The following is a 17,180-nucleotide window of genomic DNA, read 5'->3' as shown; positions in this document are numbered from 1 at the left end:
AAATAAAATTAATAAAATATCACAACAAATCATAGTAAATAGATCCTTCCAAAATCCATTAGAAGGCACTATTGTAGGAGCAGAACTGCACATTAGTTTTTGAATTACACATACATGACAAATCATGGCAAATTGAGTATCTTCTCTAGGAGTGCTGACTTAATGCCCTGTCAGTTTGGACCTGCTGCCTCCTATCCCCCTATGGATAACTCCTCCCTTGAGAGAGCTCTGTGGCTCTAATCATCCCTAAGTGTGAAAGCCTGGAGCTCATTATCCCAGTGTGTATCCTGTGGTGAGACAGAGCTGCCACTTTCTGCCAGCCTGCACACAACTAGTGAAACTCTCAGTGAGATGGTTTTTTGCCAGTTGCTGTTAAGGGCAGGCTGGATTTGGTTGGGGTTTTTTTTTTGTTTGGATTTGTTGTTTTTTGAGTTGTTTTTGTTGTTGTTGTTGTTGTTTATTTGGGGTCTTTTTTTGGTTGTTTTTGTTGTTGGGGTTTGCAGCTTTCCACAAGTTGCACCCAGGAGAGCTGCAGTTGCGTTTTTGATGCAGTGGCAACCAGACCTTAAAATGACATTCACCCATCTGTGCCAAATGCAAACCTAGCCTTAAAGGGTGGCTGCCCTGGGACTCTGCTCCTCCCAAGAACGTCTTTCCCTGCAGCATCCTATGGGAGCTGTGAAGCCTGGAGGAAGCAGGGACATTACTCACCTGCGGGTAGATGTCTGCAGGCAGGTGTCTGAGGGGAAGCAGCCCTCCCCAGCTCCCCTTGGAGCTGGTGTGTTCATCTGAGCACAGCCTGGAGCAATTCAGATGGCTGGCAATGCAAAAAGCTCTGCAGATTATCAAGAGACCTCAGGGCAAACTGCCCCAAGGTGGTCTCCCACCTTGCCTCCCCTCAGCCTGGCTTCTGGGAGCAGCACAAGCAACCAGAGAAACGCAGGAGACCCTCAGGCTCCTTATCTATATTTTTTCCCTTTTTTGCATCTATTTTTCCCTATCAGGCAGAGAGGAGAATTTCCCTGAGTTTCCCTGCAGGGCAGGCTGCCCCTGCTCAGAGCTGGCACCATATGTCCAGGGAAGGAGCAGGTTTGTCCCCGGGCAGCTGGCCAGGGGAACAGATGGCTGCACCAAGGCTCTAAAGACTGTGAATCAACCCTGGATGTGGAGGGCACAAGTCAAATAAAAACATTTAAAGGTCTGCCCAGCCTGCAGTCAGCCACCAGTTTTAAAGGAGAAGCCACACCATTTGGAAGGAGTACTGGGGATTAAGTAATTCTTACTGGTGTGGCTCTATGAGTCCCAGTTAAGTGGCTGCTCCTTGGATCTCAGAAGATAAATGTGTCCCATCCTCAGAAAGAAGAGCCTCTTCTGTCCCCAAAATATTCCTCTGATAGGGGAACTCTTTTTGTTTCAGCGTAGATGTTTGTCTCCATGATATTTTATGGAAATCCCCTTGCCAGGATTTTTTCTCCTGACAAGCTGAGAAGCCTCAGAGGAGAAGAAAAACAATAATTATCTGCTGCTGTGGAATGCAAGATGTGCATCTTTGATAAGTCCATGTGAGTTGTTTCTACTTGATGACCAATCATTGGTCCAGCTGTGTTGGACCTGGAGGCTCTGAGCAGTCATGAGCTTTTGTTATCATTCCATTCTATTCCTTTCTAGCCTTCTGATGAATTCTTTTCTCTACTCCTTCAGTATAGTTTTAGTATAGCATTTTTAATATTATATAATACCGTACTATAATAAACCAGCCTTCTGAAACACGGAGTCAAGATTCTCATCTCTTCCCTCATCTTGGGGACCCTCAAACACAACCACAGATGTTAATCTGTTTATTTTCTTTTAACAAACCAGGCTAAATTGCTCTGAAGAGCCCTGGATGCACCATGGCAAGTGCTGTGCCATGCTTGATGCTGTTCCAGACACAGGGCAGTGCATCCTGCCTTGGAAGGGACAGTCTGAGACAGGGAAGTACCCTCTGAAGTAAAAAAAATCTGATCAATGAGGCCAGCAGTGCTGCCTGCTAAGATTGAGATGACTCATTTCTTATCTAAACAAGAAGCAGGGAGCATTTGGAAAGAGCAGAGCCAGTTTTTGCCTGCTTGGCTGTGCTTTTTGGCCACCAGGTCAGGAAGGTGCTAAAATCTGCTGCAGAGGATATTTGCTTCACACTTTCAGTAAATCTGTGACTATTCAGATGGGAAATTATTAATAACTTGCTTAATAAGTTTTGCATGCACAGTTCCTCCAGTTTTGATCCAGCTTTGTTTTTAATTTGTTGTTAAGAGTGAGGAAATCTGTTTAACTTTCCTTTAAGTAAAGAAAGCCCTTTCCCATCTAATAGAAGTTTTACTATTACTTGCTTTGCACTAGTCATGTTCTGACTGTTTTAAGGACACAAAATAACAAATCTTTCACCATGTATTTCTTGGTGTCATTTTTGGAGCTGCTATTTTAGCATTTATCAGAGATAAATATTTTTTTTATATGCACAGTCAAAAGTAACAGCCACTGCAATTAAAATTGCAGAAGAGTTTTCATAATAAAGCCTTCTAATTCCCACATATAAAGCACCAGATTCTATTTGGATTTCTTCACTAACATTGTTCACTGATGAATAATATTCATTTATAGATCTCATGGGCACAGCAGTTTAAAATGGCTGAAGGAAGATGATTAAAGGGATGATAAAAATCTCTTATAAAGTGTTAGAAACTCTGGTACATAAACACATCATTAACTGTCTGGAGAGAGTTTTCATAGCTTTATTGCCAGAGAGGTGCTGCAGAGGAGTGGCAAAGGTCCTGGCTGGGCTCCTGCTGTGGCACAGCCTGTCTGTGTGTCCTTGTCACCCTCACCCATGAGCTCTGTGGGGGTGCTGAGGCAGCAGGTGCCCCCAGCTCTGAACCAGTGCACACCACTGCAGGTGCAGCCATTTGCTTCTTGGGGACACATTCCTGTGCTGCTGCTCCTCCTGTGGCCCCCTCACCAGTTTGGTGGATAACTGGTGGATGGTTCCCCAGCTGAAAGCAGGTCTCCAGCAGGACTGAACCTCTTCAGGTGCCCACACCTGTTAGCAAGGCTTCTGGTTTCTTCCTTATTTTTTTAATGCAGGAAATCAAATGTCTCAGTCAAGGCATGGAGATATTTCCCTATGCCTGCCCAGAGGGAGGCATAGAAGTGAAATACCTTCCAGCGCCATGAGAACCTCTGAGAACTGCAGTGCTGGCACTGGGCTGAGTGGTTCACAGGGCTCTTTCATCCCCATGCACCAGGTGGCTCAGCATCCACACCTGCCTGGGCAGGGAGGTGGAAAACAACACAGTAATCAAGAAACGGGCTCTTTTTCCCTTCCAGCACAGCTAGGCTGGGGTGATGGCTCTGAGAAGCAGCACCTGCACAAGAGAGCTGTAGTCCTGACATCCTGTTTCCTGTGGAGTTTGATGTCTGAGCCCTGGGGAGGAAGGGAAAAAGAAAATGAACAAGCACTGTGAAATTAAGTATCTCCATTTGAATAGACCTTCATAGAGGGTTGCTCCAGGCCATGGAGGAGGCAATGACTTAGCTGAGAGTTGATAACTTCAGGGACTTCTGTTTAATCCATGCCGCATTTTCCTCCTCATTTTGGCTCTCCAAGCAGCACCAGGTGGCTTTGTGCTTCTCAGACTTGGCCTTGGACACAGGAAGGGATAAGGGATGGCTCCAGGACTTGGCTGAGAGGGGTGAGCACCTTTTGCAGGATTTTGGCTCTCACAAGCCCCTCCAAGCTGTGCAACCTCCCCAGAGCTGTTCACAGATGCCAGGCTGCGGCTGTAACTGAGAGAAATCATCATGCACCAAGGCTGGACCTAAAGCTCACAGTATGTTTTCATTCTGCTGGGAGAAAATAGATCAGTAAATGAAAAAAAAAGCATTTCTTTTCACTGGTACTTTTTTCCTTGCCACTTTACAGCAATGTGAACTGAAGGAGGGGCACAGGACTAATGAATTTCGACCTGTTTAATCATAAAGATTTATACCTGTGGCTTAGAACTAATATTGACCGATGAAATGGCTCCCCAAATCCTGCCCATTTTATAAAAGTTAATCATACCCTCATGGCAGGCCAGGTACAAAATAAATTTTGATTTACAATCTGTACTAAAATGATCACTCTTTTATGCTGGTCATTAACAGTATTTCACTCTGGAGAGTTGTTACATTTGAAAACAGTAAAATGGTTTGTATCACATAATGATAGTATATTTGGACACCACACAGAATACCAAGGGCTTATTAAATTTGTGTCTGAATGGGAAATTGGTTAAAAACCTGAGCACTGCAAGCGGCAAAACTGTGTATTGTTTTCAGAAGTTTTTCTGCTAACATGCAGCTGATGAGTAACTTCTCTGACTTTGGTGTTATAAGCGATCCTGATCCATAAATTACTCACCAATGACCATGTAAGAGGGCTGAATATCCAGAATTTATTCCTCTTTGGTCCAAGAAACTTAGAATTATACAATCCTGGAATGGTTTGTATTGGAGGGACCTTAAAGATCATCCAGTTCCTACCCCTGCCATGGGAGGGGACAGCTTCCACTACAGCAAGTTGCTCAGAGCCCCATCCCACCTGGGTTTGAACACTTTCAGGGATGGATCCACAGCTTTTCTGGGTAACTTGTTTCAGCACCTTGCCACCATCATAGTAAAGAATTTCTTCATGATATCTAATCTAAACCTGCCCTCCTTCAGTTTACAGCCATTCCCCCTGTCCTATCACTACATGCCCTTGCCAAGAGTTGCAGAGAATATTGATGTGGGTAGGTCTAGATCTTGCAGCAGAGCTAAGGTTATAATATATATAATATATATTTATAATATATATATTATAATATATAAGCTAAGGTTATATAATATATATAATATCTATATATAATATAGATATTTATAATATATATATAGACTATATAGATTATAATATAATTTATATATTTTTCCTTTTTTATTCACCTTTCTTCAAAAATTGTTTCCTGTGTTAGGAAGTACATGGTGTGATTGTCCCAGAGAACAAATACGTTACTCATAATCCTGACACCTGAGGGTTCAAAGAGAAGCAGCTTCCTAAAAAATACATGTGCATGCATCACACTTCTGCTTGTACAATGCCCAGGTCCTGGAGAGTTCTGATGAGGATATTCAAAGAAACCTGAGGGTGCGTGGTCCAGCAAAAACATTTCTGAATCAGCCTCCAGGAACGACTGTAAATAACTGCACCACTACTCTCACACCAGTCTGATTTCCCTTTCATTGCAGAGCATTTAAAATCATGCATTAAAATGTGCAGGAGAGTGGGATTGAACAAAAGGTCAAGAGTTTTGTAGGGAGTGTGATTTTCCTGCCCTGTTGTTGCCTTGATAAATAACATCTGAATTTTTCAACATTTTCAATGTTTTATGCACAGGAACAAAGCGGCTGACTTTTAAGAGGCAGCCACTTACAGAGGTGCCTGAGTGAAAGGTGATTTTTGGGTAGACTCCTTGTAGCTGCTCATAGGTGACCCCTCTGAAAACACCACCTGGGGTGTGACTGCTTTGTGCTATTATTTTAAGTGTCTGAAATTTCATCTGAGATGGTGCATTTTGTTTGGTTTACCACAGGAGGGGAGAATGTAAATGAAGCTACACATCTCAGCTCACTACTTATTTTATTTTGCTTGGCACAAGGTAGCTGCTGTTAAAAACCAAGAGTTTTACATACAGCTTTCACTCACTATTATTTTAGGAATTGCTCTAACTTCCTGAAGCATTTGCAGATACAGGAATTTTCAAAGGAGCAGATCACAACTAAGGTTCGTGTGTATTGAATGTCAGCTCTTAGGAACCAGAAACAAATCAAGAATCCTCCCAGCTCGCCCCTTCCCCTGTTGTATGTGTGATTGTACAAGCACTGAAAGAGAAGGCAATTTCAGTCTGTAAATCCAAATCAATTTTAAGCCAGAATCACTAAAATAAGTCAATCTATGGCAAGTCAAGTTCATCCAGAGTAAGGGAGGAAAAATCCAAATAATGCAGAAAACCCCAGAGAGAATGTAAACTTTCAAAGTGATATGGATCTGCTCAGAAGGTGACAATTACGCCCACAGATGAACCAGGGTTAAATTGTCCAGGCTTTCAAATACCTTCCTTAAACTTGGTTGGTTCCTTATCACTCCTTTACTCCTTATGTTTCAGGTTTTGCTCCACCACAGCGCCTTGCTTTGCTCCTCCCATCATGTGTTCATGTTTCCACCTGTTTTCAACAGCTGCTTGGGGAGAAACAAAACCAGGGAATCTACCAATAATTTGGCTGATCATTTTACAGAGCATGAAGGAAAGAGATAGGCAACTGAAGGTATTGTTTATCTTGTTCCAACCAAAATTGTTATTAGGTTCTAATTCCTTGGATGGAAGGAAAAACCCCAGTCCAGAATTAATGGTGAAGCTTGGAGATGGAGAGAGTGACAAAGCACTTTAACAACCTGCAGCTCCCTGAATGGCAGCTGATAATGAGCTCACAAACTTGTGACTTGTGAGAGCTCATCCGTGAAGGGGGAACATAAAAATTGCTTTTATGAGTTTTAAAACACTCATAACTTTATTAAGCTCTCCTTTTCACTAGTAAAATAAGTTTAATTGCCCTTCATGGCTGAGGAATTATGTTTATTCTAAAGTGATTCATTTTGGTCTCCTGTTGAAAGGCTTCTTTTCTTTTGCCTTTTCTTGTGCATCTCTCAGCTGTTGGCGTGGCAATGAAAAGAGGGGAGGAGAAGGCTGTCACCAAAGCTCTGGCAAACCACTGACATTTAATTCTTTGTTTCCACTTGATGGGTTTATACTGAGACAGTTTCTCCAGTGGTGTGAAGGGACTAAGTTCCCTTTGACAGCCAGTGAAAGCTGGGAGCCTCATAAACATTTCACCATGACAAGCCCCATAATTAAAAATAACGATGACAATGAGCATTCAGCAGCGACCAGTCTTCAAACTATGTGTGAAAGTTTGGGTTTTAGAAACCACATCTTGTGAGAGTCACAGGCCTTGCTGTGCTAGCTGGATATTGAGAAGATGATGTTTGGTCATTGTGCAGGGATCCTGGAAGGTTTTGGTCCATTTTTACATACATGCATGTTGTGTACTACTGGATTTCTCAGAAATCATGTTGACTGAAGGATTCCTACACCATCTTGCTTTGGAAGATGCCAATGCTTGCCAATGCTTGCCAAAGCATTGCTTGCCAATGTTAAGCCAAAGTTCTTGAAATCAAGCTTCAAGGGCTCTTCTTCTTTCCTAAGGTGATCTTCAAGGGGCGAGAGCAAGTATTGAGCCAAAAAATCTAAATTGAACCCTGTCGTCCTGATTAATATGGCTTTTTCTCATTAGTGGTAGCTTGTTCCTACACTTTTATTCTTAGCTTTCAGCTTTGGAAGTTCTTACACTGTTAGAGTCAAGATCTTACAGCAAATTAGGGTGGCTGTGAGAAGAGACGGGACCTGTCTGCTGCAAGAGCTAGGAACTCTAACATAGACCTTTGCGCTGATTCCTGGGAAAACACTTGGCAGAGGAAGTTGTTGCTATTCTTAAATTTGTGCAGTAGTTTAGTTGGAGACTTTGGCACCTACTGACAGCACAGCACAATACAGATTAATTCTGAGAAAGCTGGATTTCAGAATTGAAAAGCAGAACTGAAGTGCAAAGCTTTATTCCAGGGGAAGAAGATGAATAGACAGAAGGCAGAGAGCAAAACACTGAAGCACAGGGGGCATTTATTAAGAACCTGGCAGCCAGAAATGTGGATATTTTATGATTGCAGTGTTACTGTCTCCTGTATGCTTGGCTCTCTTTCTAGCTAACCAGGTTGTTTTGTCCCAGAGATTTAATTTCCTGTTCACACAGTTTGTCTCATCACTTTCACTTTTTTTTTTTTTTTTTTTTATCAGTGATGATGGAAAAGCCCAGCTCTTCTTTTCCTTTTTGCATTTTGGCAAGATTCAATAATCTCTTCAGCAAATTAAAAGGCTGGTCATTGGCTGAACCATCATTTTTTAAGTGAGCCTGGCTGCTGGAGCAAGGCAGATTTAAAGTCATAGATTTCATGTTTAATGCAAAATACCTTTATTTTGGCAGCAGCAGCGACTGAGGAGAATCAGGGAAGTTTTAATTCACCGGCTGTAAGGACCATATGTACACTATAACATTGTAATCTAGTTACTTACTCCAGCAGAAATTACAACTGAGCAAAAGGGACTTGCTGAACAAGGTCTGTCATAAAAATGGGTACAGCTCATCAGTTCTCAAAAGGAACCATTTCCAGAAGGTCAGGCTGGCCCCTGTTCCTAGTGGTTAAGAGAGATTCAGAGGTTTTCCAATTTCTCCTACAACATTATACAGCTCTGCTGTTTCTAACAACCTGAAAACAAGCACAGCATTTCCCCTCCCCACAGTCCAACACTGTGGGGCAGGACCAAGGTTTTGTAAGATTTCCTGAGACTGGAATGTGCTCTTGCTCTCATTCCTAGGAGTTTCTTTGGGAATTTCATGGGTTCATGGTGCTGTGACCCCTCTGTTCAGAACCAGTCCAACAAGCCCTGGCTCCAAACAGCAGCCAGTTTAGTATTCACAGTTTCAGCCAGGATTTTCAAGTGCTTCTGTGGCTTCTTCTTTAGAAATGGGCAGTGTATGTTCCACCTAAGCTGACGTTGCACTCCTTCAGTCTATGAGCCTGCCAAGGTGTTTTCTTCAGTCTGTGGAGAGAAACACTTTCATCTCGGGACTGAAGGCATCTTTAGGATGAGATAAAATGCATCTTAACTTCTCTGAAAATTCCCTGGCTGAGTTTCCAATGGCCACTCAGGGAGCCCAGGATGACTAGCAACCGCTACACAGAAGTCTGGATTTTATGTGTCTAAGTTCTGTTAGATTAATTCCTCAGTAATGATCACAGTGAGTCAATATTCTAGTCAACAAGGATTTTCAAATTAAGTGTTTTGATTGCCCTTCTGTCCTTCATAGTCTGTGGTGGAAAGAGTTTCCTTTTATTTTATTGTTGTGATTTTTAACCTGGAAATTCAAAGGAGTCTTGACTGTTGTAATCATGCAATACAGTTGTAACAATCCAAACAGCAATGCTGTTTCCCAAATTAATAAAGAAACTGAGATTTTACTTTAAATTGCACATCTTTTCTGATTCTTCAGAGTGCTTATTTTGCATTGTAATGTGATTTGTGTTAGGTTAACTGCAAGGAAAAGGAGATTTGTGTTTGTAGGATCTATCTAAATATCATCTCACCCCTGATGTTCTAGTCTAATGGGATCTGAATTATGTACTGGCATCTAACCTCTGTTAGCAGATTGAATCTAAATTATTTGTATGAAGGATTCAAGGACATCACTTTCGTCCTTGCTGCTATTCCCTCCTGACCAGCTGGTCTACAGCTCATGAAGAAAACATTCCTACTTTTGAGATTGATGCAGAAAGTGTTTCCTAGAGGAGGAAATAATATTACAAGCAGAACTCTGAGCTGGTAGAGGGGTCTTTCAGGAGCAAAGCACTGTGTCTTGCAATCTCCTGATAAATTTTCCTAAATACTATATGGCATATCTGTCTTCTTGGTTAGGTGATTTACTTCAGTAGAAATTGGTTTTCTCTGTTCAAATAGGAAAGTCTCACCTTCCATCACTTAACTATTGCACCAACAGAATATTTGACAAAAACTTAATATTTTTGCAAAAGGTAATGCTACCATGAGGGAACAAAGTTTGTGATCAATGTCTGGTTGGTGCCTGGATGGTACCCAGAGCCCGACCTGCAAGCAGCTGTGCAAGAGCATCTCCATCTGGAGACCCATATGGGTTGCATGATAATCCCCAAAGTGCAGTTCTGACATCCAGCTCCTACACGACCACTATTGCAAATGCACAATTCTGGTTGTTCTTGGTTGTCTTAAACCATAGATAAACATCTACCATCTTAGTAAAAGACTACAACAAAACAAAATAACAAAAAACTGTTGAGCCTCTCCATATCTGCAAGAGAATTTTTTAATGTTTGTTATCTGTATACAATTGGGTTGGTTTTGCAGTGAGAACTATCTGAGACACTTGAGATTCTCCATCCAGGATATTAATCAACACACCAAAATGAAAAAATTGCTCTGAAGCATAAAGATTTTTCTAAGTACAACACATGAGAAGTCTTCGGGACAGTTCAAATTTCCCACCTGGAGAGTTACACTGAATAATTAAATATTTTGTATGAAAGGTGGCAAGAAGTGAAGTCAATCCCTTTGTTTCAGCTTTGTTGGTCCCTTGCTTGACCTTCAACCACTGTTCTGTTCCACCTGTGCAGCTGGGGAGCCCCTGACCAAGCGAGGAATTTTTAGGTCCTGACAAGAAAGCAAGAAGGGTCAGGAAGAAAAAAGGAGGGTAAGTCAATCCTGCAGGTTCATGCAGAGCCATGTCACCACTCCAGATGGAGCAAACCACAGCACATGTGTAGATGGAGGAACTCATGGTTTTTGATTGCACTGAACAGCCCGAGGTGTGTGTCCCCCACCCTCCCCAGAGAATTCCCGGCTTGTATTGCTGCTGCTTTCCATGGGCTCCAAACACTGAGGAGTAAATTTCAAAGCCCAGAGTTTTGGTAAGGGCACTGGTAGATTTCATTAATTTTGCAAAGCAGTCTCAAAACTAACATTGTGACAATCTAGATAATGTCTTCACCTTATGTGTGCATTTTATTTTAGAGAAAAGAGAGAGTTCCAGACAGAGATACAGACAGAAAACTCTAATGAAGGAGTAACATGAGGAAGAGGCAAAGGATAATTTTACCACTCATTACATATTTCTTTCTTTTCATTTACCTGTTCCTGGTTTTGCTCTTTTTCCCAACTGTTTTGCTCCCCTATTGAAAGTTTTTTGCAGATCACTGCTAGAGTGGACTGTTTGTACTAGCAGCTTATTGGTAGATTGGTTTATAGAACTAAAAGCTCCCTTAGACCATGAAATTTTAATAAAGTGAAATGTATTCATTCTTGTGAAAAAGCAGATGTAGGGAAAATGAATTGATCAGGAATGTCTGATAATCAATTTCCTCTGATAAGCACACAGAATAATTATTCCTTCAGACCCCTTGTTTAATCTGCCTCCCCAGCTCATGCATCTTATAGACAATCCATCAGCACTTCCCTGCTTCCACCAGGAGTAAAATGATATCTTAACACAGCTCTCAGATGGGGATTGTTCAAGTATTATGTGCCAAGTACATCATCAAAGCAACCCCTTTCTAAAAAATGTTCTTCAAAATCTTTAACCAACTCCACATAATAAAGATATGTCAGGATGAGAACACTCATTGCAAATGAGATTTAACAATGACAGCATCATTCAAACCAAGCAGTAGCTGCTAGAAACAATTTCATGGTCCCATCTGTGATGACTATTTAACATTTAGTAGTGGCACCTGCAAATGGAGGTCAGCAATGTCTCTGGTCTGACCTCTACTCAGTTTGCTATTGCCTTGGGAATAGTTCTTTGGAACACAAATGGAAAGCAAGATAATAGAAATAGCATCTTTATTATTGACCACAAGTTTATCACAACAGCATGTTAATTATTGAGCTTTTCTGTCAGAACTGGTGGTCTTGGTAAGGAATGCAGTTCCTCACAAGGCTAGGCATTTCACAACAGGCAGAAACAGTGTCCTGTCCCAGAGATCTTCCACATGTGGCACAAGTGGACAGGTGGGGCTGCTTCTGACCAAACACCTGGAGTCACAGAGAGACCCTTATATCCATGGCAGACATTGCTGAAATACATGTTTTTCAAGTGAGTCACCTAAACAAAAGGTCTAACCCGGACTAGGTGAGTTACATCTTCCCTGTGCCTACCAACCCATGCTGGCCATGAGAGGGACTGGTTCAGAACTTCACTGCAGGCATCCCAAGGCAAGCAAGGTCCCACCCCAGAGACCAGCCCAAGGAGTCAGTGAGGTTAATGCAAGTCTCTTTGGCTGTCATCCCAGCTGGGCAGAGACAGAGATGACCAGCAGAATCACAGAATATCCTGAGCTGGAAGGGACCCAGAAGGATCACTGAAGTCCAGCTCCTGGTTGTGCATAGGAAAACCCCAAGAATCCCACCATGTGCCTGAGAGCAGTGTCCAAACACTTCTTGAACTCTGTCAGGCTATTGCTGTGACTATTTACCTGAAGAGCCTGTTCCAGTGCCCAGCCACCCTCTGGGTGAAGAATCTTTTCCTAACATCCAACCTAAGCTCCCCTGACACAACTTCAGGCCATTCCCTCAGGTTCTATCACTGGCCATTGAAGAGCAGAGGTCAGTGCCTGCCCGTCCTCTCCACCTCCTGAGGAAGTTGTATCTGCAATGAGGACTTCCCTCAGTCTCCTGTTCACAATTCCCTTGTTCACAAGTGAAAAGAAAAGAGTGAATACAGTTATCAACAATTCCTATCTCTGCTGTGCTGTATTGGAAGATTAAGATATTTCCTGACTGGTCTGCAATCAACCCAGGGGGATGAGGAGGAATGAGTCTAAAGCAGCAGTGCTGGTTCAGGCTCTCCTTGTCTGTAGCTCAAAAACCCTTCAGCACACTCAGCAGTGCCCCTGGGGAAAACTCCAAACTGAGGGGACACCAGGCTGAGAGCTAAGGTGGCACTCCCACCAAATGTGGGCTGCATTCCTCCTTAGCTGGAAAAACATAGTGTTGAACATCAGCCACCCTGGCTGGAGAATGGGATGTCTGTGCCTTCTCCCTTGCTGTTCAAGGTGCACTGCAACAATTACTCAAAACACACTTTTGGGTTTCCTGCCCTCCAGGAGCACTTGTAAGCTATGAAAATAGAGTATAGAGAGCAAGCTGTGGAAATTTTCTCAAACTAATAAATTCCTGCAGGGGATAAGAAGTAGGGTGTGTGTCTCTGGGCGTGCTGAGCTGCATGTTCAAGATTGATTGCTCAGTTGAGCCCCATACTGGGGGAGAGATCTTATTTCCCTTCTGGCAAACATTAACTTCCTCTGCTTTCCTCTTAGATTCACTAATCCTTGAGGGAAATATTTTGCTGAATATAACAGCATTTTTCTGGTTTTTAATGCTAAATTATTCTGTTTGTGCACAAGTCTGACCCTGTGAGGTGCTCCATCTTCCTGCTCGCTCCAGAAATGAGTCAGAATGCACAGAAACTCATGGTTTGCAAAAGGATCATAAAGTCTTCCAGGTTCATGCTCATTGCAAGTAAAACAAGAAAAATGTAGCACCCACAGCTGGCAAACCTGCTAAGCAAACATCAATGCTCATAAGAAAAGCAGAGCTGGGCTACGTGATGGCTGTGCTATAGCTGTTCTCATCTGCAAGAATAATTAGGAACTGAATACATTATTTAGCAACTACTCAATGAGCTTGCAAATGTTGCAGATACTGGGCTAAGGAAGGAATATGTAATTTTTCAAGGGCACTTTGCTTTTCAGGGAGCACTGCTGGCTCTAGGAATAAGTTTTGCTAGAGGTGACTTTTAGCAGTTTATTTCATAGCCCTCCACCGGACAGAAAACTGACACATCCTTTATCGTGTAGTGCTGTTTTCTGCTGAGTATGGTCAAGCTCATCAGACTGGTGGTGTCAAGTTAAAGATGGATTAAGATGTTATGAGAGTGCTCGAATCAGTAGTAAAGCAGAGTAAAGCATTTCTCTAATCAAATCTAAATCTAATCATTTCTTCATAGGGAGAGGGATGCAGGACCTGGCCTGAGCACCCTGCTTCTCTAGTTACTTTCTGCAGAGGAAAATCAATGAGAAATGAGCATTGTAAGACAACCATAAACTTTAGCTTTCAGAAAAGGCTCTGAATGGGATTTTCAGATGTCTGCTTGGACCTTAAAGTATCTGAAGTGGAATACTTAGGCTTGTCTCCTTCCAGCCAGCTTCTAAAGCTGATGTGGATCAATAGAAGAAATGGCTTTGTACAATTCTTTTTTTGTTCTTAAAATATTTCATTTTGAAATACAGAACTTGGGAAAAAAAAAACAAAAAACAAAAACCAACAACAAAAAACCAGAAAGCCAGGATGGCTAGGATGACCAGGATAAAATAAAACATCTTGTTAAAAAAACAAAATTTGGCCATGTTTGAAGAAAGAATTCAGTTTTGCCAAGGCAGTGTTTGAAGAGAAGCAGGTGATCTAGCTTCCTAAAATGTACCTATTGCCTTTTACCTCACTAATGATCACATAGGGTTTGCCAAGGATAAGTAGATGGAGGATTCTGATGCTCAGGCAGAAAAAAGAAATTACCTCACAAACATCCCTGGGTACCACTGAGAAAGACAGCATCTTCTGCCAAGGACTTTTGAGCATTACTGGTTTTGGAAGCCTAAAGGCAGCAGCTGTGGGCTTCCTAAATTATGTATGGGATCTACACAAACCACTGGCTTCCCATTCATAGGAATGAGACCTTCAGAGGTCAGCTCTGCTCGGAATCATTAACATATTGCTGACAGGTGCCTGCACAGCTTCTTCATAACAACTCTCAAAGGTGGAAATGCTGGGCCCTCCTAGAGCTTCAGCAACCTTAGGTTTTTCCTAATGCCTTACAAAACTCTTCATTGTTGCTGACTAATGCTGGTTCTTTCTCTCCTTCCCCGAGGAACAGGCTGAGCAGCTTATTCCTTGATGTTTATAACATTTTTTGCATCTCTGAAGGCTGTTAATGTCCCTCATCTTTTACTGAACAACTCCAATTAACTCCTCCAAACTCCCACAGGTGGTCTGCATTATTACTGCTGTGCTCTGGACTGAATGCTGCGGTTGAGTTCAATCTGTATTTTTCCTGCAGGGAATGGAAGGCTCCATTTCTAAGCATCCCATGCCTAATTCCATGACCCCATTTACCATAGCACCTGCACAAATATTCAAAGTCTTTTCTGCAGCACCACAACCCACCCCAACACTCCCTAGCCAGTGGTTTTGTGAATTCGATCACCTCCATCAAACTGGAACCAGGTATTTCCCATTACTGAGCTGCTGAATGTAGTCTATTTTTATAAATATGTCATCCCCAACAGCATCCCTTTTGTAGCTTTCACAGGAACAAGTCCTACCACAAACAATTGACAATGACATTAACAGCTTTTAGGATTTTTTCTCTATTTGCTGCTATTACATGCTAAAATGGCATTTAAAAAATTAACAACATCAAGGCACCATCAGTTTTTGAGAATTTAAATTTCCTTTGTGTTTCCAGCAGTTTGGGGGCATGCAGGTGACTGACTCTGCCACGGGGTCATACATATAAAGGCTTTGGTGGATTAATTTAATATTGAAGAAAGCAGGACTGAATGTGCACTAGGCAGGTTTGCAACACAAGTTGCTTACACATAAGCCAGAGAGAGGCCTGGGAACATATTATCCCAAACTGAAAACTCCTTCATGGTAAATATTTCAATAAAATCTGCCATCCCACCTTTTTCACTTCACCTAGAGAAATATTTCCCTGGAATTTCAGTCCCTGAGAGTCTTCCTAGTGCGTTCCTGTGCACAGAGATTAGGAGAAAATATGTCATTATTAGGGACACAAGGAGCACAGAATAGTCTGATGGGCTTTTATTGAAAGAAAAAAAACAAGTTTTAAAAAAATATAAAGAGGTAAAATACAATCAGAGATTCATAGGGAGTGATAAGAGTAATTCAGGAGGAGCCAGCCTGTTTAAATTTCAAAGGCAACATAAATGAGGTACCTGAATTCAAGTGTTCATGTCTGTTGGCTATTTTACTACCAAACCACTTCCCTAAACAGCAGCAGGAGTGTTTCTGCACACCACGTGCTGTGCTCAATGGGAGAAAGGGCAAAACCTTCCCAATTTCAAAGATGCTGCCCACCATGAAGTACCAGACTTCACATGTCAATCGCCTGGGGGCTTTCCCTCTGTGATCAGCTGCAGTGGGGAGCCCAGTGCTGCTCTGATCCATGGACTCATGCTTCAGAAGGATCTTTAGCCCAGCTCTGCATTCCCCACACTGTGCATTGTGCCTAGCACCACTTCAGTTTTAAGTTCAAGGCTCCACTCCGCAGGAATGGCAGGATTAAGCCTTGCATGGAGCTGCCTGGGCAGTAAAACCTCAGGGACCAAGCCATGCATCAGAGTCTCACTGCAGCAGGTGATGCACGAGCACAGATCTTACAGCTCAACACAGACCTATGGCTCTAAGAGCCAGATATTTCACATGGAGGTGCTGAGGCACTTAAACATGCCTTATTAGAGGAACAAGAAAAGCTGTGTTGCTGCAGCAAACTATCCTGGGTGATGGAGAGACAAATTTATTCACATAGATCTACAGACACTTTTTAAAGTTTAAGTCAGTTCATATAATTCCCATTAGGACAGGAAGTAGTAGACCACTAGAACTTCCACACACTCTGTTAAAAATAAAAAAAAAGGAAAAAAACCCTTAAAAATTCATTTTGAGCCATGGAAATCAAGTCTGAATAACATTTATGCAACAAAATAGATTTGGAGGTGTTGTTTTTCTAAGCATTGATCTAAGTTATGTATTAAGCTTGGCAAAGTTTGTATGGAGAAAAAAGCACCTTTTGTTACATTAACTGATTTACTTTGAAATAACAGACAGATATCAGGCTTAAAAGCTCTTTGCTGAGCCAGGATGAGATGAGCCAAAATTCAAAGGTGAGCATAAGCTGAGAACAAAGGATGGAATTTAATTATGTTCTCTTAATCAGTTGTGGGGGGAACGTAAGAGAAAAAGTTTGATAGCTGTAGTAGAGAAAAAAGGGTATTACAAAGGGAAAGGTTCCATGAGAGTAACTTCCACTGGAAAGAGATACACAGAGAGAGAAAAGAGAGAGAAAGAATTTATTGCACATGGGCAGTTTCACTGGGAAGCAATTTGCAGAGTGGTGCTGAAAGGGGAGAATTATAATGTGCCATGAATGTTGGTCTCCGTTGAGGCTGTGACTTTTTCTTATCATGAGTAACGTCTTTTGATTGCCACCTTTGGAAAGCGTTTTGTAGCTTCTCCTGGAGGACAGAGATTAAGAAAGAGGAAAATGAGTGTCTGTGTGGAAAAAGTTTTTAGTCTACTAATAACTGTGTGGTTTTGCCATTTTGCTTTGCCTGTGCGTGTTTTTTTTCT

The sequence above is a fragment of the Motacilla alba genome, chromosome 2, assembly GCF_015832195.1.
Source record: "Motacilla alba alba isolate MOTALB_02 chromosome 2, Motacilla_alba_V1.0_pri, whole genome shotgun sequence".
Taxonomy (NCBI): Eukaryota; Metazoa; Chordata; class Aves; order Passeriformes; family Motacillidae; genus Motacilla; species Motacilla alba.
This window is presented reverse-complemented; position numbering follows the sequence as displayed.